A 15,080-nucleotide genomic window follows, 5' to 3' on the forward strand; every position below is an offset into this window, starting at 1 on the left:
TATTATGAATGCTTCAGTGAAACTTTAAAAATGTGTAATATTCACTCCTTTGTGTCTTTCTAATAAAATAAACCCTAATACTAGGAATGAGCATGCTATAATTGGATGTGTCTATGTTAGTATATCAGAGACACCAGCTACTGTAATATTACTTTAATTCAATACTATGGGTTTATAGAAAATCTTACTCAGGGGTTACTATTGTGTTAGTGTTTTGGCAGATGCAAGGAAATTAAAACTAGGATATTTTAAGTGTGTATAGTCTATCCCCATTTACACAGTCTGTTCTATGATAAAGTTTCATTTGGCATATATAATAACAGTGTGCTAGTTTGGATAGGGCCAATATTACTGTCCTAATTTTAGAGATTAAAAATCAAAACCAACCAGTCGAGCAAAGAACAGTTGAAATAATTTTCCTATAGTCATAGCTAGTAAGTTGCAGAGCTGAAACCCCAACCTCGTTTTCTATCTCCAAAAACATATTTTCGGCTATTAAATGGTCTAGACTCACTGCTGTGGCAAAACTTTCACAGAAATGTTACCTTAAAACCTACTGATAAAGGCAGACAATAAGTAAGACAAAATACTCCAAATGAAAATAAAAGATGGCAGATATTCGTCAGGTTAAAAAGTAATAAATACTTGAGGCCTTTTTTTTTTTTTGGTGGGAAAGGAAAACTTTGTGAGGAGAGTTGAAACATTATGTGTTCTGATGCTGGACCTACATGTGCTCCTAAAATGTGTAGCGGCAGATGAAGAGAGCCCTGGCCCTGGCAGGTAGGGCTCAGCTGGTTGGGCATCTCCCTGTAAACTGAGAGATTGTGGAACTGGTCCTCAGTTGGGGTGTGTATAAGAGGCAACCAGTCAATATTTCTCTCTCATACCAATATCAATGTTTCTCTCTCTTTTCCCCTCCCTTCCCCTGTCTCTAAAATTAATAAGCATGTCCTCAGGTAAGGATAAAAAAATCAAAATAAAAAAAGCCTGGATTCCACCTATACAGCCATAAATGAAATAGTTGTTAGGCATATTCCTGGAGGGAGTGAAATATAGGCCAATCTGGGTTTCTACAGGTGGGAAGTTTACATTGGGAAGTTGCAGCTGGTAGTGCTGGACAAAGTAGAAGAGATTAACAGGTTTCAGAGAGCTTTACATCAGGCAAGAAATTTGGCCTCAATTCAGCAAACCACACTGATGTAGGGTGAAGGAAAAGATAGCAGCATGGTGTGAGATGAATTAGAAGGGCCATGAAAATAAAGGTAGGCATGGTGAGGCTTTATATTTGGGAGAACACAGGGTCATTAAGAAAGAAACCAGACTATTTTGTATGTAGTGACCAACATTTGTTCATTGCAAAGGACAAAGGTATACCAAGGTTAGAGCTGCTATTGACTAAATCAGAAAGCAAGTTTGTAGGTCTGTTTCAGTATGTTTGGGAGTAGATGAGAATGCAGTTGATAATGTTTGTAAAAGGGCTTCCCCTGGATTGAAAACAAGCTATGTCCTAATTCAAGGTAGTTTCCCTACATTAGAGACAAAGAAATGATGGAGCTATCATCAGTTTGACTCTTTTAAAAAATGTGTTACTTCCTCATCTATCCTTAAGACTACAACCCTAGGGCCCATTTTGAAAGTTTTAAAATTTGCAAATGATTTGGAGGCTCTAGGAACAAGACCAAAAACCCAGTCGCCCTAGATGGAACTATACTCCTAATGATTCTTTAAAAAAGAACAAAGGAAAGAAACTCAATATCAGGGACCTACTGTGCACAGACATTATGTATATGGGGTATCTGGATGTATCTTCTTCTCACACTTCCTGGAGCAATTATAATCACCATCAACAGGGGATAACAATGGTGTGGGAATGGAACCTCTAAGAGGTTGAATAAGATCACAGTGTGGATAGCAGATGGTAGAGTCAAACCTAGGTCTTCTGCTTTAATGTTGGTGTTTAGCAACTACTCTAATACATATTTAAAAAAAACAGAAGAAGACCTGCTATAATGTGTCCTTGTAAAAGAGAAGAGGCTCTAACCAGTGTGGCTCAGTTGGTTGGGTGTCATCCCACAAACTGAAGGGTCACATGTTTGATTTCCAGTCAGGGCATATGCCTAGGTTACAGCTTCTGTCCCTGACTGGGGTGCATATTCTCTCACATCCATGTTTCCCTCCATATCTTTCTCCCTTCTTTCTCCTTTCTCTATACTCAGTGGAAGGACATAGATGAGGGTGTGGGGGGATAAATGGCAATAGGATACTTCTGCTTTGTTTTAAAAGGGCTAAACCCATAACAAATGAGCAATGAAGGTAGTGGCATAGGTAAACATGACTTGCCTCCTTGCAAAACCTCATCAAAATTACAACTAAATTATAAAACAACCATCACTCAAAACCATTAGAAATTCAGTCGAATAGAAGGCTGATACTAAAAAATTAAAGAAACCACATCTATCAGGACTGGTAGGAGGGACAGAGACATGAAATAGGCCAGTCCCATGTCCATGTGTTGTGGATAAAGATTTGGGTCAGATATCTCGGGAGCAAGGAGTCCCAGGCCCAAACTAGGCCCCACAAGCCCAGAGTACCAACATCAGGAAGATAAATCCCCCTAACTTCTGGTTGCAAAAACCAGTGGAGATTGAGTGGGTGGAAGAAATTAAGTGGAGTCCCAAGCAGTTCCTCTTAAAGAACACCCACACATGTATTACTCAGACTCACTCCCTCTGAGCCCCAGTACCAGGGTAACAGCTTGAAATGCACCAGTGGTATACAGGGAGGAACTGCAGTATTGGGTATCAAGGTGAGAGCTGTGGGGCAGCTTTCTCCCAGAGAGAAAGGCAGGCAGAGGCCATCATCCCTTTTCTGAATCCTCCTCCCACAGAGCCACAGAGCCACAGAGCCAGCAGGTGGAGGCCATAATTGGGACTACATGAACCTGGCTAACACTCTCTTCATTGGCCTGGAGATTCCCTGAGACTTCATCCCACCTAACTTACAGCTGTTAACAGTGGCTTTTCCATATGAATGGCTGGTCTTGGCTCATGCTCCACAACTTCCTAAATCCTTTCAAACAAGCAACAGCCAGCCTCAGTGAGCCCCAGTTCCCATACCACTTGCTAAGTGGCCTCAGGCACAGCACTAGCAGCAGCCAGCCTGGATTCACAGCTTGGCTTTGCCTCAGAATCTTCAACCCCAGCACAAGTAGCAGCCACCTCAGATGCCTTATAGTTCATGCAGGGTGGCCCCAGGCAGAACACAGGTGGGAGCTGAACTTGATCTGCACCAACCAGAAAAATCCAGAGCCTGCACACCCAGTGAACAGATATAGACCATGTTGGAGCACTACCACATTGCCCCTGCATAGCCGATCCTCCACCAAGGGTGGAGATTGGTGGTCAGTGGTCACGACCTGACTAAATCCCTCCCATTGACTTGCCAATAGCAACCAAGGCTCAACTATAAGAGGAGAGTGTACTCAGCCCACACAAAGGGCATACCTCAAGTACCCAGCTTGGGAGATAGGGGAGGCTGTGCCACTGGACTCTACAGGACACCTACTAAATTAGGCCACACTACCAAGAGTCAAAGCAGCCCTACCTAATACATAGAAACAAACACAGGGAGGCTGCCAAAATGAGGAGACAAAGAAACAATGCACAATGAAAGAACAAATCAAAACTCAAGAAAAAGAGCTAAACAAAATGGAGATAAGTGATCAGATGCAGAGTTCCAAACAATGGTTATGAGGATGCTCAAAGAACTTAGTGAGGACCTCAGCTGCCTTAAAAAGACCCAGTCAAAAACAAAGGATTCACTAACTGAAATAAAGAACAATTTATAGGGGAACAACAGTAGAGTGGATAAAGCTGAGAATCAAATCAATGATTTGGAATATAAGGAAACAAAAAACAACCAATCAGAACAATAAAAAGAAAAAAGGATCCACAGAAATAAGGAAAGTGTAAGCAGCCTCTAGGACAACTTCAAGCACTCCAACATTTGCATCATAGGGGTGCCAGAAGGAGGAAAGAAAGAATAAGTTGGAAATCTATCTAAAAAAATAATGAAATAAATCATCCCTGACTTGGGATGGAAATGGACATGCAAGTCCAAGAAGCACAGAGAGTTACAAACAAAAAGGATGCAAAGAGGCCCACTCCAAGACACATCATCATTAAAATGCCAAAGGTTAAAGATTAAAAAAGAATCTTAAATGCAGCAACAGAAAAGCAGTGGGAAGTTCTCATAAGACTGTCAGCTGATTTCTCAAAAGAAAATTTGCAGGCTGGAAGGGATCAGCAAAAAATATTCAAAGTCATGAAAAGTAGGGACCTACAGCCAAGATTGTTCTACTCAGAAAAGCTGTCATTTAGAACTGAAGGGCAGATAAAGAGCTTCTCAGATAAGAAAAAAAACTAAAGGAGTTCATCATCAAACCATTATTACATGAAATGTTAAAAGGACTTATTTAAGAAAAAGATCAAAACTATGAACAATAAGATGGCAACAAATACATATCTATCAACGATTGAATCTAAAAACAAACTAAGCCAACAAGAAGAACATAGATAGAATCATGTGTATGGAGAGGATTTTTATGGTTGCTAGATGGGAAGGGTGTGTGAGTGAGGGTGAAGAGGTGAGGGGAGTAAGAAGTACAAATAGGTAGTTACAGAATAGCCATGAGGGTGTAGAGTACAGTATAGGAAATGGAGCAGCCAAAGAACGTATACACATGACCCATGGACATAAACAATAGTGCAAGAATTGCTAGAGAAATGGGGCATGCTAGGTGGAAGGGCTCAAGGGGGGAAAATAAGACAACTGTAATAGCATAATCAATAAAATATAATTTTTTTAAATCTATGGAAAAAAATGTCCTCGGTGAGGATAAAAAATTAATAAAAGAGAAAAGAAGGAGAAGGTACAAGATAGGAAAGGATACCACTATCTTAAAATAGGAAAAGTGCATATAGAAAATAGGAATAATTTTAAGGCAAAATAAAATACAGGGTGGTTAAGTATATGTTACAAAGATACAAAGGAAAAATTCAGTCAGGGTGGCATAGAACTGTTTTTATCTATGATGTTTATCACAGAATGCAAAAACTATCTCACATTCTGTGGTAACTTTTAGGAGTACTTCCTGAGGTTAAAAATGATTAAAATAAGTGATGCATTGTTTTGAATCTGAAACATTTAATATTATCCCTATTACTTAGAAATTGGGTATGATTTTTTTCATATAAGAGTATCAAGTACTATATTTTGTCTCTCTATCTTGGCAGACATGTTCTTCAGGATTTACCTTGGAAGAGGACCATCATCAACAGCTTAGTCATGAAGCGCAAGAACTGAAGCTCAGGGAATTTTCTGTATAAATGAACATGTTTCACCTGTACAGTACCACAGAACAAAAAAAGTTTCTTTCTAATGGATGCCTAATAACATGAGACCTTTCCACAAAAGAGTTTTTTTTTTAACCTGAAATTTTAAAATACAGCATTTCACCAGTATCTGTGGTTTGTTTCCCTTTCTACAGTTTCAGTTACCTGCCATCAAATGTGGTCTGAAAATATTAAATGGAAAATTTAGGAAATAATCAATTCAGAAGTTTTAAATTATGCACTATTCTAAGTGGCAAAATCTCGCAGCTCCCCTCTCCATCCCACCGGAAGGCAATCATCCCTTTGTCCTGTATCTCCACACTGCACACTCTCCCCAACTGTTGGGCACTTCATAGCCATCTGTTACCAGATCAGCTATCAGAAAGACAGAGAGACCACAATCGCATACCTTTTATTACAGTATATTGTTATAACTGTTTTATTTTATTACTAGTTATTGTTGTGAATATTTTACTATGTTTAATTTGTAAATTAAACTTTATCGTTGGTAAGTATGTGTAGGAAAAAAACGAGTATACATAGGGTTTGGCACTGTCACTGCTTTCAGGCATCTACCAGGGCCTTGGAACGTATCCTTCTCGGATAATGGGGATTGATGTAGTTTAATAAGCACAAGAGATTTCAGTTAATGTTGGGTTTTGAAGAAGAAATAATTCACAATAAAATCTTTCCCTGGAATTTGACTACATTTCTGTGATCCTCAATCTCAGCTCTACATCAGAATCACCTGTGAGGCTTTAAACACACGCTTACTGACTCGGAATCTTGGATGATGCAGCCTGGCCTTCTTTGAAAAAAACTTTGCAAATTATTCAAATGCACAAACAAGATTGAGAATCCTGATATAAGCAACACAAATAGTTCTTTAGTGAGCTTTTTCTGAGAAGAATTAGGATATTGCCATACAAACTTTAAAAAAAGTGATCCTGATAAGGAGAATTTGACCAGGAGAGTTACCTCAATTTAATTGCTCCACAAAACAGCTGTCGCTCCACAATCTGCACACCTGCAGGCTATCCTCCAGCAGCTGCAGTAAATTCCAAGCATATTTCCAATGCAAACTGACCCAACCTCTGAATCTAAATCCCTCCAAATCTCTCCTAAAGTTTAACTGTAAACGCTCACTTCGGTTCAACTTTCCATTTGCCTAGTATTAGTCAGTTAGTATGGTTTAAACATTTATAGATAGAAAAGTTCAGATGTGATCCATATTTCATTGTAATCAAATGTTAACTGGGTTGCTCATACTACCAAGTATTTGACTACCATGGACACTTGAAAAAATTACTGTCAATGAATTTGTTTTTTTTTTCTTTAGAAAATAATAATGAACTTATTCACTATTTATTGAAACTCTACTATTTCTGGACACTGTAGTATGTACTGGGTACATAAAAATACCCCGATTTTGCTCATATTTTAACAGGAAAGTATTTGCTTGACAAATGTGTATTAAATAAAAGCAAAGATGCATAAGATGTTATCTCTATATTATGGGACATTGCAGTGTACATGAAGAGGCAGATTTTTAAACAAAGTTCCCTCTACAATATGGTAAGTGTTGTGATAGAAGTAGTTATGCAGTGCCATGCAATCACAAAAGAAAAGCAACATTTGGGGAAGTCACTGCAGGCCTTTCAGCGAAAGGAGCACCTCAACTGGAAGAATGAATGGAATTTTCTAAGCAGAGAAGAGGAGAGAAAATATTCTAAACAGAAATAGCATGTACAAGTCCCAGAAACAAGAATATCATGGCACATTCAAAGAAGAATGAGAACTTCATGGAAATATTTAGCACAAGACTCACCAACTCTCCATTACCACTTTTGTCATCATTTTTGATCATTTCACCAGACCTGTAGATAATTGTCCAATTGCGGGGCCTCTAAGCACTTCACTTCCAATCACCACACAAAAAGGAAGAGTAAGGGAAAATTTGCTTTCTCTGCCTGAGTGTCTTAGTGGTGGAACATAGATCTTCTTCTGCCTTTGGACTCTGACTGAAACTTCTGCCTTCAGCTCTCATGGTCCTCAGGCTTTCAGACACAGATGGGAACTGAACCATCAGCTCTCTGGTGTCCCAGGCTTGCTGACTACAGACGATGAAACTTCTCTACCTTTGCAACTGTGTAAACCAATTTCATATATATATATATATATATGTTCTGTTAGTTCTGTTTCTCTAAAAGACCCAGTTAAGACAGCAAGAAAGGAATAAACAAAATGGATGAATTAATGATGTTATTTGTAGCTAAAATATGGCAGAGGACATAAGAGATGAAGCAATACCGACATTAATAAGAGTTAAACGTATTATGTCTTAATTATACGCAAAATACTCTGTCAAACCCTTTAAATGAAACATCTCATCTATCCTCATAATCTTATGAGGCGTGTACTTTTATTATCTCCACTTTATAGAAAAAGTTACTGAAGTGCAGAGAAATTAAGTAACTTTCTAAGGTCACATTATTATAAATTATTTGTTTCACTCATATCTTTAAGAGAGATATCTTTCTTCATTATTTCTGTTCTTTCAAATTAATAACTAATCTATTAAGCAATAAGAATGTACTGAGCTTGCTATTATGTGTCCCAGGTGATTTCCTCTAAGGAAATGAAGCCGCCGATGGTGAGCAGACATTTTCCTGGCTTTAAGAAACAGTACATCAAAGACATCCAAACACGTGATGCCTCTGGACAACAGTTCCATTTTTCAGTTCTCTAACTACTTTGCAATAGTCAAGCAGTTATAAGAGCAAGATAACTACTAATTACAAGCAACTGTAAATAAGAAAATTTGAGTTCAATGAAGCATTTTAAACCATGTATTTCATTTCAGAAGTGTGGAGACCAGGTCATTAGTAATGTGGAAATTATGTTTTACTCCAAACACTAAAAAGTCTGTTTATGATAGGCTTAATTTAAAAAAGAAACAAAAAACCCAACCTTTTTCCCCCTTCCTCAGACAATCAGAAATTAGCAAACTGTTACTGTAAAGTGGCTGAGGGTATTTCAGGCTTTGTGGGCCATATATTTTCTGTCGCAACCGTTCCATTCTGCTGCTGTAGCACGAAAACAGTCATAAACAATAAGTAAATGAATGAGTATGCTGTGTTCCAATAAATCTGTATTTCCAAAAGCAGATGGTGGGCTGGACTTGGCCTGAGGGTTGTAGTCTGTCAAATCCCTGGTCTAGAATTTTAGGTATCATAGTCTCAGATCAGAAAACATAAGCAAAGAAAGACAATCTACTCACTCTGACACAAATATCTTACTGATGAAGTCTAACCTGGTGAATACAAGTCCTTCTAAGGAAGATTGATTAAGCTGATAAAGGGTAGAAGGTAGCGGTAGTTACTACATTGTGTCTCTACTGGAGCTTGTGATAAATAAACAACTATGAAAGAACCTATGTCATTAAAGAATCAGGCTACCACTCTGAGACAAGAATCCACCATTTTGCTCCACATCATCTTTCACTGGCGGGCTCTTAAACATTATTGGTTCCCTCATGTATATTTATTTTTGCTGCAGAGATCTACCTTCCTAGACAAAGCAAGTTTGTTAATTTCCCTGCAATTGTGGTAACTTGTAAGTTGAGACATAGATATCAATTAGATAAAACAATCTGCAAATTACTTTTAAAGTTATTTTTTTAACATTTTTTATTGATTATGCCATTACATTTGATCTATTCCCCCTGTTCCCCTCCACCCTGCACACCCTTCCCCCACCATTCCCCCCTTTAGTTCATGAACACGTGTCTCAAGTTCTTTAGATTCTATATTTCCTCTACTATTCTTACCCTCCCCCATCTATTTCCCATCTACTGTCTATGCTACTTATTTTCTGTACCTTCTCCCACCTTCTCCTCCTCCCACTCCCCTGTTGCTAACCCTCCATGAGATCTTCATTTCTATGGTTCTGCTCCTGATCTAGCTGTCCTCTTAGTTTGCTTTTGTTTTAGATGTGGTTGTTAATAACTGTGAGTTTGCTGTCCTTTCACTGTTCATATTTTTTATCTTCTTTTTCTTAGGTAAGTCCCTTTAACATTTCATATAATAAGGGCTTGGTGATGATGAACTCCTTGAACTTGACCTTATCTGGGAAGCACTTTATCTGTCCTTCCATCCTAAATAAAAGCTTTGCTGGATAGAGCAATCTTGGTTGTAGGTCTTTGGTTTTCATGACTTGGAATACCTCTTTCCAGCCCCTTCTTGCCTATAAGGTCTCTTTTGAGAAATCCACTGACAGTCTGATGGGAACTCCTTTGTAGGTGACAGTCCCCTTATTTCTTGCTGCTTCTAGGATCCTCTCCTTCATTTGAATCTTGGCTAATGTAATTATGATGTGCCTTGGTATGTTCCTTCTTGGGTCCAACTTCTTTGGGACTCTCTGAGCTTCCTGGATTTCCTGGAAATCTATTTTCTCTGCTAGAACGGGGAAGTTCTCTTTTATTATTTGTTCAAATAAGGTTTCCACTCATGACTGTTCTTCTTCCCCTTCTGGTACCCCTATAATTCAAATGTTGGAACGTTTAAAGATGTCCTGGAGGTTCCTAAGACTGTCCTCATTTTTTTGAATTCTTGTTTCTTCATCCTTTTCTGTTTGGTCATTTTTTCCTTCCTTCTGGTCTACTCCCTTGATTTGAGTTCCAGTTTCCTTTCCATTACTATTGGTTTCCTGTGCATTACCATTTATTTCAATTAGTTTAGCTTTCATATGTTTCTCTAATTTGTGACTATAATCAACCAGTTCTGTGAGCATCCTGATCACCAGTGTTTTGAACTGTGCATCTGAAAGTTTGGCTATTTCTTCATCACTTAGATTTCTTGGCTCTGGGGCTCTGAGTTGTTCTTGAGCCATTTTTGGTCTGTTCGCACTCGTTAAGTATGAGGAGCGGAGCCTTAGTTGTTTACCAGGGCGGGGCCACCCAGGTCACTGGGTTGTGACACTATATGTGGGGGCGGGGTCAGAGAGGGAGCAATGGCAGTCCTCTCCGCTCACCCAGTCCGTCCCACTGCTCGCCCCTGCCTGTTTATGTGAGCAGAAATGTGGGAGCCCACCGCCCTGCTCAGTCTCAAAGCTCGCCTCCTCACTGGTTTATCTGCACGCAAATGCTCAACTGACCACAGACAGCATGCATGCTGTGCCTCTTCCCTGTGTCCACCCGTAGCTAGCCTGCACCTGGGATCTGCGCCTTCACCCCGGTCTTTTTGGCAACCCGATCCGCTGCTGGCTTTGCCCCTCTTACCGGTTTAGCTGAGCATTTTGTTGTTTTCGGACTCCGTATTGTCGATTTTCTGTGTTTTTTTGGTTGCGTTTATTGTTATTAAAACTTTATTATTTTTAGATTTGGTTGTGCGTGGACGCAAGGTGTTTCCACCTACGCCTCCATCTTGGCGGAAGTCCTTTAAAGTTATTTCTAATTACCCAATTCCTGTCCAAACTAATTCATTCAATAGAAAATTTCCAATCAAGATTTTCAAGTTTACTGATTCGAACTAAATTCCAAATCATACTAAATTGCACTGGGGCATCTGCAGTACTGGGAGTAAAAATGAATACCTTTTGTGGGGACATATTCAATGCATAACAGGCCCTAAAATCTCCCAAGATGGGACAACAAGAGTCTTTTCTGGGGATTTTTATTACTGGAACTAAATCTACATGGCTGCAGGGTCATATGTTAAACTCAAGAGCTACTGACAAACATGTTTCCGGTCACTCAGAGAAATCTCAGGGGCAACAAGAGATAAAAACAAAACAAAACCTGGACTTGCAATGCCATTTGAATCCCTGGTGCCAGCTGTGTCTGTGGCTCAACCTAAAACCCACTTGCCCTTTCCAGCATTTCCTACCTATAAAGTAGGCCTCTGTAACTATCAAACAAGAGAACTAACATATTTAACATCTCTTCCAACTAATCTCCAAATATTGGTTCTCCACTATGTTCACCTAAGAGAGTTCATGGCACAACAAGATTACAGGATGCTAAAAGGTATTGCAGAAATATATTCTACCAAAAATAGTTATATGATACCCAGCATGTTATTGAATAAATATTCCAGTCGACAGAAATGAAAAGTCATCAAGAGACATTAAGAAGCATTAATAGACAAAAAAGTCAATAAGGACTTCCATGATTAGACTGAGGCCTTTAAAATTTAACCATACAATGGCACAAACTTATTTTAGTGTCCTTATGCAGTCAGTTAATTTCTCTTCCCCAGCTGTTCTCTGCTGACGATATCCTGTCGTTCCATAGGCTTGATAAATATTTATCAATATATTTGGCAAATATTTACTGAGATTCTTTCAGGCACTGTACCAAAAACGAGCAGCCACAAAAATTAATAAGTCTTACAGGTCTTGCTCTCAAATCTAGTGTGTATACACTAGATTTAATGTAGTGTGTGTATACACAGATTTCAAAGACCCAGATGTCAGAAAATATGCAATGCTTTCTTGTTTTTATTATTTCAACAGACTATAAGAATATGCGTTCAAAAATTATAATCAAAACATGAGTTATTAACCCTATAATATTTAGATTATAATAAAATATTATCTTTCAATTTAGTTGACATCATTTTTAACCATCGTATAAAATGTCATCTAATTAAACTCATCATTTTAATTCCCATTTATATTGTACTTATATTAGTAACTCCATTTTTAACTCCAACATTTATTTTTTACATATTTATAAAATCCATGATCCATAGTGCTTTGTTAGCATTCAGGTTGAAAAGAATGAGATCTTGTAAACATATTACACTGGAATTTTATTGTTATAAGAATTGCAGGAATCTTTAATAGCTCTCTGGTTTATGCCTCACCTTTTAATAGTCATTAAATTTTAATTTCCAAAGTGAATTCTACAGAATGCAGTTGCCACCATTTTCTTAACACAAATTTTGTGTTTGAGTAATTCAGTAAGAATAATTATTTCCGGAGTCCACTAACTTGATTTATCTTAAACAGGCTTCAAAGCAGATCTTCAGACACATAATTCTTCTAAAAGATATGTATGTATTTTTTGCCCAAACCTTTTCTAGCCTCAGAAGTTTTACATAAGGATTCGGTTAACATTTGGAAGAAAATAGCTTTCTTATCTAGATAAACATGGCAGGCATAGGACCAGGGGTGTCCTTGGGACAGAGCAAAAGTCTCCCTCGGCTCTCTCTTTTGAAACCACTCAAAGAGATGGACAAGCAGGTTCATGTGCTACCAGTACAGGAGGCCTTCTGCCATTGATGTGCATGAGCCTTATCCCTAACTTTGGTTCAGAAAATTTTAAATCATATCAGTCAGCAAAATTCCACTTATCAATTTAAAACTATGCCAGGTGTTACAGTATTGTTATTATTATTCCAAGTTGTAAATTATTCAGGAGAGAATTGGTAGAGCCTGTGGGGCCTCTTAAAACCAATAATTAAAGCATGTGGATGAAAAAAAACATTTTAAATCTTTATTCTATTTTAAATTACAAAATAAATCATGACAGTAATTTCTGAACAACAAAAATGTTGTTTGTAGAATATGTGAGTGCATTAGAGAAAATTTATTTGTCTTTCTTGCCATAGGAACTTGATGTTTGGAGAGTCCAAACAATGTACATTCTCTCAAATGTTGTTTTATTCATTTTCACACTCATATCATAACTTCTGTACATAACAACATTTATCAGTTGATTATCAACAACTGCTTACATGAAACTACAATGCAAAAATGCGGTTAGAAACTACCAAGATAAAAAGAAAAAAAAAGCTTCCTATTTTTCAGTTATAGAAGGAAAAAGGGTGTGGTTAACAAAATAATGTATTTTAAAATAACCAGAGTACTGTTGAAACAATTAAATCCATCACAGGTTGTTTGAGAATATATTTTTAAGTGACGATCTCCTAAAATCAGATATTTTATTATATAAAGCACTGAACCCAGGACATCCTATGTCATCATTTAGTTACCTTATAATTTCTGAAGCCCTGACTCTACCTAGAAGGGCAGGAGGGACAGACTAGAAGAAAAAAATAGAGACTGGTCATTTGGAAGAGGTAAACAGAGAAAATAGAAATTTCAGGCAGAAATTTCAAGCAGATTTTGAAAAAGAAGAAAGGTTTTTAGAAAGACAAAGAGACTGGAAAACAAGAGGGAAAAAAGAAAGCAAAGATAGATAACAATAGTAAAGGGATTAAAATAGATTAATGTCAAATATAGGACAAAAGTAGGTTTACAGTTGTTTGTATAAAAATACTACAATAATTAATAAGTAATAATATAAGAATTGTTTTGCATACTCACAACTGTAAACCTACTTTTGCCCCACCCTATTATGTTGCCTTAATTCTTTTTCCTTCCAAAAAAAAATTATTTTGAAGGAGAAGTTGGCTAAATTATGTAAAGCACAAACTGTAACCACCCAAGAATTACAGAACTGAAACTTTTGCTTCACAGTAATATGTTTTGCCTGGACTTGCTGGAAAAGAGTGATTACCTATCTGCTAGCAGATCCCATGGCTCACTTCCTGCTCCTTCATCACTTCATGTCCACAAGGAAATATACCGGATACAGTGGTCTCAGTGTCCTGGAAATAAAACTTTAGGAGAAGAAGATTCCTGGTCTATAGATAGCATAGGGAGGTAATAGATGTTTTGTAGCCACCAGTGTATTAACTAATTAAGGCAAATATCATCAGTGAATGTGGAAACCTTTGTCTCAAAGTATTACTGTACAGATAACTTATTGATTAAAATAGGGAAAGTTTAGCCCTGGCTGGTGTGGCTCAGTGGGTTGAGCACTGGCCTATGAACCAAAGGGTCACTGGTTCGATCCCCAGACAGGGCACAAGCCTGGTTGCAGGCCAGGTCCCTAGCAGGGGGCATGCAAGAGGCAAACCACACATTGAGGCTTCTCTCCCTCTCTCCCTCCTCTCCTCTCTGTCTAAAGAGAATAAATAAAACCATTTAAAAAAAAAGGAAAGTTTATCTTTACAACAGAGAAAACTGGCAGACACCATCTTAACGGAATAAACTCAGCATCACCAGCAGTGGAGCAACGTGACATTCACCTCTGTCCTATTCCTGCCAAAAATAGTTTAACCTAAATTTAATTGTGAGAAAACAATCACACAAATATAGAATTTGAGACATTCTGCATGGCGACTGACCTGTTTCAAAAAAGATAACATGTAAAACAAAGAATGGAAAAACTGTTCTGTTAAAAGAGATTAAAAATGCAATTTTCAAATGTTATGCGTGGTCCTAGATTGATTCCTAGAAAGAAAAAAAATTAAGGTGTAATAGACAATTTGAGACAGTTATGGAAATTTAAATATAAAGGGTTTAGATAATGTTATTGAATTACTATTCTTTGGGAAAAGATTTGTTCTGTAGGAAAACGTCTTCACTCTTAAGAGATACAGGTTCAATGCACCCATCCTGGGAGGTGACAGGAGGTCTTCAACTTACTTTCAAATAGGTCACCAAGAGGCCTTGTGTGCATGTGCACACACAAGTGTACAGACACAAACTTGGCCAAACAACAGTTGGTGATCTAGGTAAAGGGTGTACACTGTGTGTTGCACTATTCAAAGTTTTTCTGAGGCTTAAAAATGTTCTAAATTAAAAAGTTGAATAGCAAGGTGGTAGTGGAAAATT

This window comes from Artibeus jamaicensis, unplaced genomic scaffold (genome assembly GCF_021234435.1).
Source record: "Artibeus jamaicensis isolate MK-2021 breed Jamaican fruit bat unplaced genomic scaffold, CSHL_Jam_final scaffold_584, whole genome shotgun sequence".
NCBI classification, from domain to species: Eukaryota; Metazoa; Chordata; class Mammalia; order Chiroptera; family Phyllostomidae; genus Artibeus; species Artibeus jamaicensis.